Source organism: Penaeus monodon, chromosome 4 (assembly GCF_015228065.2).
Source record: "Penaeus monodon isolate SGIC_2016 chromosome 4, NSTDA_Pmon_1, whole genome shotgun sequence".
Taxonomy (NCBI): Eukaryota; Metazoa; Arthropoda; class Malacostraca; order Decapoda; family Penaeidae; genus Penaeus; species Penaeus monodon.
Window position 1 is genome coordinate 43644189 of NC_051389.1, and position 7778 is coordinate 43651966.

Below are 7778 nucleotides of genomic sequence, written 5' to 3' on the forward strand. Positions count from 1 at the left end.
GCGTTTCCCTAATTATTTTTTGAGAAATAAAATTCGAATTTATTGTTTGAAATAAGGGCAGGTCTTATTTATTTTTAAGATAATGTAAAGACTATTTTTTTTTAAAAATAATTTTATAGTCCTAAGTATTTTTTAAATGTAAAACCCCTAGTCCCTTTTAAAAAAAATAAAAGTAGTTATTTCAGCTTAATTTTTCCCATGACGGTGTGTCTTTGAGGACTGATTTCACACGCAAGAGAAACGAGCTAAATTGAAATGCACCCTTCTTTCGGGGAACAGATCTTAAAGAAGAAGGCGGATGTGGGATGTCGGCCCCATTTTTTGGGAAAAAAACATTCTATATCGTTTCCTACTTTTCAAACCCCCTTTTTCCCTTTGCTCTTTTCCCCCTTCTATTACTGCTCCCCAAAAAAATTGTCCCCCCCTTCGCCCACTCCCTTTCCCCCCCCCCCCTCCCTCCCCTTCCTACCCTCCTTGAACATAGTCCCCCACCGAATCCTCTCGCTCATCCCCCCTTTCTTTTTTTTTTTTTTCCCCCTTGTTTCACACTGTTCTCCCCGAAAAATTTTTTCCCTCCTCCCCTCCTTTTTTTCCTCTCTTCTCCATTTTTCCCTCCTACTATAACTGGTCCCAACAATTCTCACCTTCTTCCTTCCCCTTTCCCTTTGCTTTTTTTTCCCCCCCCTCCCCCCCTTTTAACCCCCCTTCCCCTCTTCCTTCCATACTTTCCCCTTCCCCCTCCCTCCCTACCCCTTCATCCTCCTTTTCCCCTACCCTCCCCTTTCCCCCCCTTCCCTCCCTACCCCCATTCCCCCTTCCTTCAACCTTCCCTCTCCTCCCCCTTGGTAAGCCTATCTGTCACCAGCGCACCCCAAACATCCCTTAATCTTATCTCACACTACATTATCGCTCCTTACCTGCTCCGGCCAGACCATTGATCTTCCCCGTATGCTACAGTGATATCTGATCTATGTAGGGTTAGCCCAAAATGTACCTTTGTCAAAATTAAAGTTTTTAAGATTATCTATCAGACCCGACCGCGGGGTACTGCGATATAGAATGGGTATAGTCTCTCTGGTGTCCCAATCGACTCTCACGAATGAATTTAAATTTATTGGTTTCCGATTTGACTGTGTCTTGCGCAGTGAAAATGAAATTACAAAATATCTGGCGTACGAAGGGGCTCTGACACTCACTTGATCAGTTAATTACAAAATATCTGGCGTACGAATGGGCCTAGCCTTACTTGATCAGTAGAGACTTTGAAAACTAACTGGTATCATATTTGGCTGTAACAAGATACAAAGAAGTCATGTCCCTTTTGGTGTCAAATATGACCGATTAGTACAGATTAGAGAGATAAAAGAATAGCCAGTGTCAGGTTTAACAGTGTACTGACCCCAAAGAGGAGAGAATTTAAAATTATTACTTATCATCCCGGGGACAGATTTTTAACTGTATCAAAGTTTATTTTAGAACTGAAAACTATGATTTTGTGTTAGGTTTGACCAATTACATGATTATTGTAGAAGGGTTTGCGTTTATTTTTGTAAAATTCCAATTTCTATTACCATATGAGAATGGTAAAAATGATAAAAAAAATTATAATAATAATATTTTTAATGATAAAAAAAAAGAATAAAAATGATTTTTGGATAATTATAAAAATGATAAAAAAGATATAATAATAATGATGTAAGGAAAAAAATAATGCTGATAAAATGATAAAAACAAAATCAATAATAAAAATAAAATAATGAAATAATAATAAAATAAAATAATAATTAATAAAATAAAATGTAATAATAACAAAAATAAAAAAATGATAATAAAATAATAAAAAGATAAAAATAATAGCAACAACAACAAAAACAGCAACGCAATAATAATAAAGCAGCAATAATGATACAGTAAAATAATAATAATAATAATAATAATAATAATAATAAAATAATAATAGTAATAATGATAATGACGAGATAGTGATGACAAAAGAGATGATAAAAGCAAAACTGATGAGATAAAGCAATAATAATAATAATAATAATAAAAATAATATTTAGATAATGATAGCAATCATGATGATAATAATAATAAGAAGAAGAATGATAAAAACATATAATAGTAACAAAAACCCAGCAACAACAACAACAGCAGCAGCAGCACAACGAAAACAACAACAACAGCAACAATAACAAATAATAATAATATAATAATAATAATAATAATAATAATAATAATAATAATAAAAATAAAATAATAAAATAATAATAATAATAATAACAGTAGTAGCGTAGTAGTATTAGCAGTAATAATATTTATAATAATATAATAAATAATAATAAAAAATAATAAGAAGAAGAAGAGAAGAAGAAGAACAATAATAATAACACCAACAGAAACAACAACAACAACAACAACAACATCAATAAGAATAAAAAGAATAATAATGGTGATGATGATAATAAGAACAGTACAACAGTGGAAGTACTGGGAGGAGGAGGAGAACGAAGAGTGTTGTTACAATTCCCCATTATTGATATCGTCATCATCGTTCAGATATGTAGGAACATGTGTGTTTCCATTTAGTTTTATCCCCCAAAAACCCACTCCCATTTCAATTCCCAATTCGCTGTATCTGTTCTGGGTCTACAGTAGGTACCCTAATGAGAAATGTATACGTTACTTTGAGGGATAGGAAAATGGGGCAAGTTTTACTCTTCAGTTTTAATCGAAAAAGAATTCATCGCCATAGAGGTATTGTATAGTTTTTTTGATTTTTTTCCCAACCCTCTTAATCATAAATAGAAATCAAAAATATTTAATGGGAGTCCAATAATGCGAGGACGGTGGGTGAGGAGGAGGGGGGGGGGTGCTCCGGGGTCTGCCAAGTCCTGAGGTCGGTTCGTCCTTCGGCGCGGAGGAGGAGGCGTCGGCGGCGTCAGGGGTATCGATGATCTCATCCTCCGCTGTGGATCGTCGAGATCATCGTGCGAGGATCTGGGTTCGTCTTCTCGTGAAGATGGCGACGCGTCCAGGTGTGACGAGTCGGGATCTCTTGCTCAGGCTTGGAGGGACTCGTCGGGTCTTCTGGTTCCTTTGCTGGTGAGTCGAGTGTTGGCTCTACTTCGGGAGGCGCCGGTGCTTGGTCGCGCGCTTGGTCGCGCGTCAAGAAAGATAGACACAGACGGGAAGGTGCTGGACTTTCAAACTCGATAAGGTCAATGTCCAGAAGACTTGTATCAACAGAAGCAGGAGCATCACCACTGAAGGCGCTGTTGGTAAAGCTTGAGTCTAAGGTAGAGTTTGAAAGGGCCGAGGGCACTTCGAAACTGTCAGTAGACGCGTCAAGCTCAACCTGGGAAGAGAAGGAATTGAGCGAAGCGTTTCGGTCCAGGTTCTCGTCGTCCGCGTCAGCCGAATCGCCCGATGTCACACGAGGGGGAAGGCTCGAGGGGAAGGTTAGTTTGTTCTTTGGTGATTTGAGCCTCCTGTTGAAGCGGCGGCGGCGGAGGAGGAGGAGGGCAGGCGAATGGGGTGTCTCCTTTCTGTTAAAAACAGTTACAGTTTAAGATTAACAGTGATCATATCTGCAAATGTCATAGCTTAAATTTTGCGGGTGACATATCCCAAGATGCGTGCAAAGGTCATCATAAAAGTCAATGACTAATAAACCAACACTGAAAAATAATAAATCAGGCGTAACGCATACCGACGCGAAGTGCGCCTGCAGCTCTTTGGGATTAGCTTCATCTGAGACGAAGCCCGGCCTCGGGGTTTAAGCCCACGTGACAGAGATGCTGGAAGTGGTCGGCTTCCCCATCACTCCTTCCTGAAAATGCGGGCGCAGGAAGCCCCAGTTTGAGAAGAGGACGAGGATGGTGTTTTGTGTTTACTGATAATGCTAATGTCATGACAGCAACTTACGAAATCCTTTTGGCGACGGGTTTTCTGGCCGAGGAAACCTTCTCCCCCAGAGACGGGAGAATAGATGGAGACGCCCCTCGAAAATTTCCCCTTCGACTTCCTTCCCCCTTTTACTTCCTTCCTTCTTCGCGAGTTCTCTCCTTTTTCCCCTTGCGATGGGACGGCGCTGAATAAGCGGGGGGCGGGAGGGGAGGGACCCCGGGGGTTTAGGGGTTTGCAAAAAACCAGGGGGGGTCGTCATAGCTGCCGAAAGGGTTTCATCCCCCGGGGACGAAACAAAAAGCTGGACGGCCCCAGCCCAAAACATGAAGACCCGAAGTGAAAATCGGCGACAAGCGGGAAATAAATAACTAAAAAAAGTGTAGAAAATTAAATATAAAAACAAGACCTTAAAAAAAACACCGGGTTTTGCCGGATGGAGTAACAAGGGGTTTAGAACAAATGGTCCATTGCCCCGACAGCCCGGGGGATTGGGGTCCAAACGGATGTCCGGCTCCAGTAAACCAGTGAGTAAAAAAAACCCCAATGGGAAGCCTTTATTTTTAAAACACGATTGTTTTCCACAAGGGCTCTTTGATTTTAAAAATACGATGTATGCTGGTAGTGGTATATGTATGGGTGTGGTGTGTGTGTGTGTGGTGGTTGTGTGTGTGCGGTTTTGTGCGTGTGTGTGCTTTTTATGGTGGGGTTGAATTTATTTTTTCATATATATTTTGTGTGTTACTCGATATACCGCCCTCTGCTCGGGCGTTTCGTCCCGCCCCCCGCACCGCGCCCCGCCGTTTTGAAGTTCCCGGCATAAACTTGCTGCCGAATTCAGCCCTATCCTGGGCTCTAAAAGGGAAAAAGATACGAAGACCAAGTTTGACCAGTAACAGAACGGAACCACAGGTCACGTTTTTTTTCTTATCATAGTTTTAGACTATGAAAGCATGATTTTAAACAGAATTTACCAGAGTAAAAAAAATCAAAATGTCCATAGCTTTGCATAAGAACGTGGGAGTAAAAGTCAGTTTTAAAATAGTCTCAAGCTCCTTCTATATACAGGGGCCCACAAAATACACACACACACACAACATACACCACACACACACAACCATATATATATAATAATATATTAATTTTAAAAAATATATAATATATAATATTATATATTATATTATATCATAACAATTTTCTTTTATTTTTCCTTGTTTTTAAAAAGGTGGAACAGAGGAGGGAGAGGGGTAGGAGAACCCCGAGGAAATTGTACTCTGAAACCTTTTTTCCATTCCACAAAGTTGATATCTGAGGGGGAACGTTTTCGCTATTAGAAAATTTTCACCTGCAGTAAAGATTTTATTTTGAAACAAAATGATAAAAATTATATATGAGACATAAAAAACAAGAAAATAAGAAATAAAAATGAAATTAACATTTATGCAATGATAATAAAATGATAGGAATAATAAAAAAAATAATAATAATAAAATAAAATAATAATAACAAAATAATAATAATAATAATTAAAAAATTTTTTAAACAAAATAATAAAAAAAAACTAATAAAAAGTAAAAAGTATTAATGTAAAAATAATAATGGTAATCATAAAGAAAAAAAACAAAAACAACAGCAACAATAATAAAAATAACAATAATTATGTAATTACAATAATAGTAATAATAAGATAATAATAAGGGGAATAATAATAATAAAATAATAATTTTATTATTATATTTTATTATTATTATTTTTATAATAATTTAAAAATGTTGATAAAAAAATAATAATGATAATGAAACTAAAAAAATTATAATAATAAAATAATAATAAAAATAAAATAAAAATAATAATAATAAAAATAATAATAAAAAACTTAATAATATTTGTCATGATAATGATAATCATAATTACTCAAAATCCCTTTATCAAAAACCGCCAGGATACTAGGACGGGGGTAGTTCCACCCCCCCCGGGGGGGCCCGCGGTTCGGCCATTTGTATAACAATTTAAAAAAAAAAAAACAAGATTAAAAAAAAAAAGGGAAGAGTTAATGAGTAATGTACTGCTTTTGCTAACATCAAGGAGCCTGCTGCAGTTGGAGATATTTCTTTTGTGTTCCTTTGCCCCGAATTCAATCACCCCAGATCGCTGGTAGTGACCCGGTGTTTGATTTAATTAGCAGAAAAGGAAAAAAAGATTTAAAAAATAAATTTAAAAATAAAATAATAATAAATTTAAAGAAAAATTAATGATAATAAAAATTTTAATTTAAAAATAATAAAATAATAATAATAACAAGATAAAAAAAATAAAATAATGTTTTTGATGATAAATAAATAATAGCAATAACAATAATAAAATAATAAAAAATAATTAATAATAATAATAAATAAAAATAAAAATAAAGATGATAATGATTAAAATAAAAAAATAACAGTAATAATATTGTAGATAATGTAATAATATAATGATAAAGATAAAGATAATAAAATAAAAATAATAATTATTATTTTTATTTTATTAATATTATTTTTATTATTATTTTTTTCATTTTTATATTTTTATAACAATAAGATAATAAAGATAATGAGAATAAGTTATAATGATAATGTAATAAAATAATAGCAAAGTAAAAATAATAATAATAATAGTAATAGTAAAAAAATAAAAATAATAATAAATAATAATAATAGTAATAATAATAATAATAATAAAGTTTAAAAATAATAAAAAATAAAAAAAAAAAAAAAAACAAAAAACCAAAAAATAAAATAAAATAATAAAAATAATAATAATAAAATAAAAAATAATAATGAAAACAATAAAATAAAAACAATAAAATAATAAAAAAGCACAAGTATCTCAAATAAAATAAAAACAAAAATAATGATAATAAAAATAATAATAATCATCATCATAATAATAATTAAGGAATAATAACAATGATATTTTTTTTTATTTTTTATTATTTTTATAAAATAAAATGAAATAATAAAATAATAATAATAATAATAATAAAATAAAATAAAAAATAATAATAAAAACAATAACAGTAATCCCAAGACTATGTGCATCACCAACCCTCTGTACCTCCCAAAGAAACACAATTAATCTAAGCTACTAGAGTTACACCCGTATGAAATAAGATTTGGCACGTAGTCCTTTGGTCAGCGCGACCAGAACCCCCCGGGTGGAGACGCTGCCAGTCTTTGTCAGTGGGACATCCTCAACCCCCGTCAGAGTCAGCGACCCCCCAGGATAGAACCTGCAAAGGAGGAAACCCCAGGGGGGATATTAAATTTTTGTTTTTCGAGTCGCTTTGAAAAAAGGGGGAAAGGGAGTTTTTATCACCTTTTTTCTCGTAAAATTGCAAGTTGGATTTTTATACTTTGTAAATTTTGTCCTGATTTAAGTGTTGGACGTCATATTTCTCAGTAAATACAAATTTTAGTTATAAAAAAGGTTTTTTTTCACAACTTATTTAAAAAATGGAGAGATAAAAAAATTAAGATGATGATGATAATAAAACAATGGGATGGTGATGTGCATCATGATGAGATCATGATCATGGTTTATGATGATCAGTGTGAATGACAATAATAAGATGTGATAATATGAGATAATAAATAATAAAATAAAAATAATAATAATAATAATAATGAAAATAAAAATAATAATAATATTAATATAATAATGAAATAATAAGGGCGGTGATTTGATAAAAAAATATTAGTAATTAAAATTTGGAAAAATATGGATAATGGAATAAAATTTTATTAATAATAAAATAACATTACTTAATGATAAGGTTTATTAAAATAATAATGGTGAGCTAATAGTGTAATAGTAAAAAAACTAAAAATAATATA

General features: G+C 33.2%; 1 pseudogene; it reads right to left on the bottom strand.

The window, feature by feature from the left end:
- Nucleotides 1-2811: 2811 nt before the first annotated feature.
- On the bottom strand, nucleotides 2812-7335 carry LOC119572567 (annotated as a pseudogene).
- Nucleotides 7336-7778: the final 443 nt, after the last annotated feature.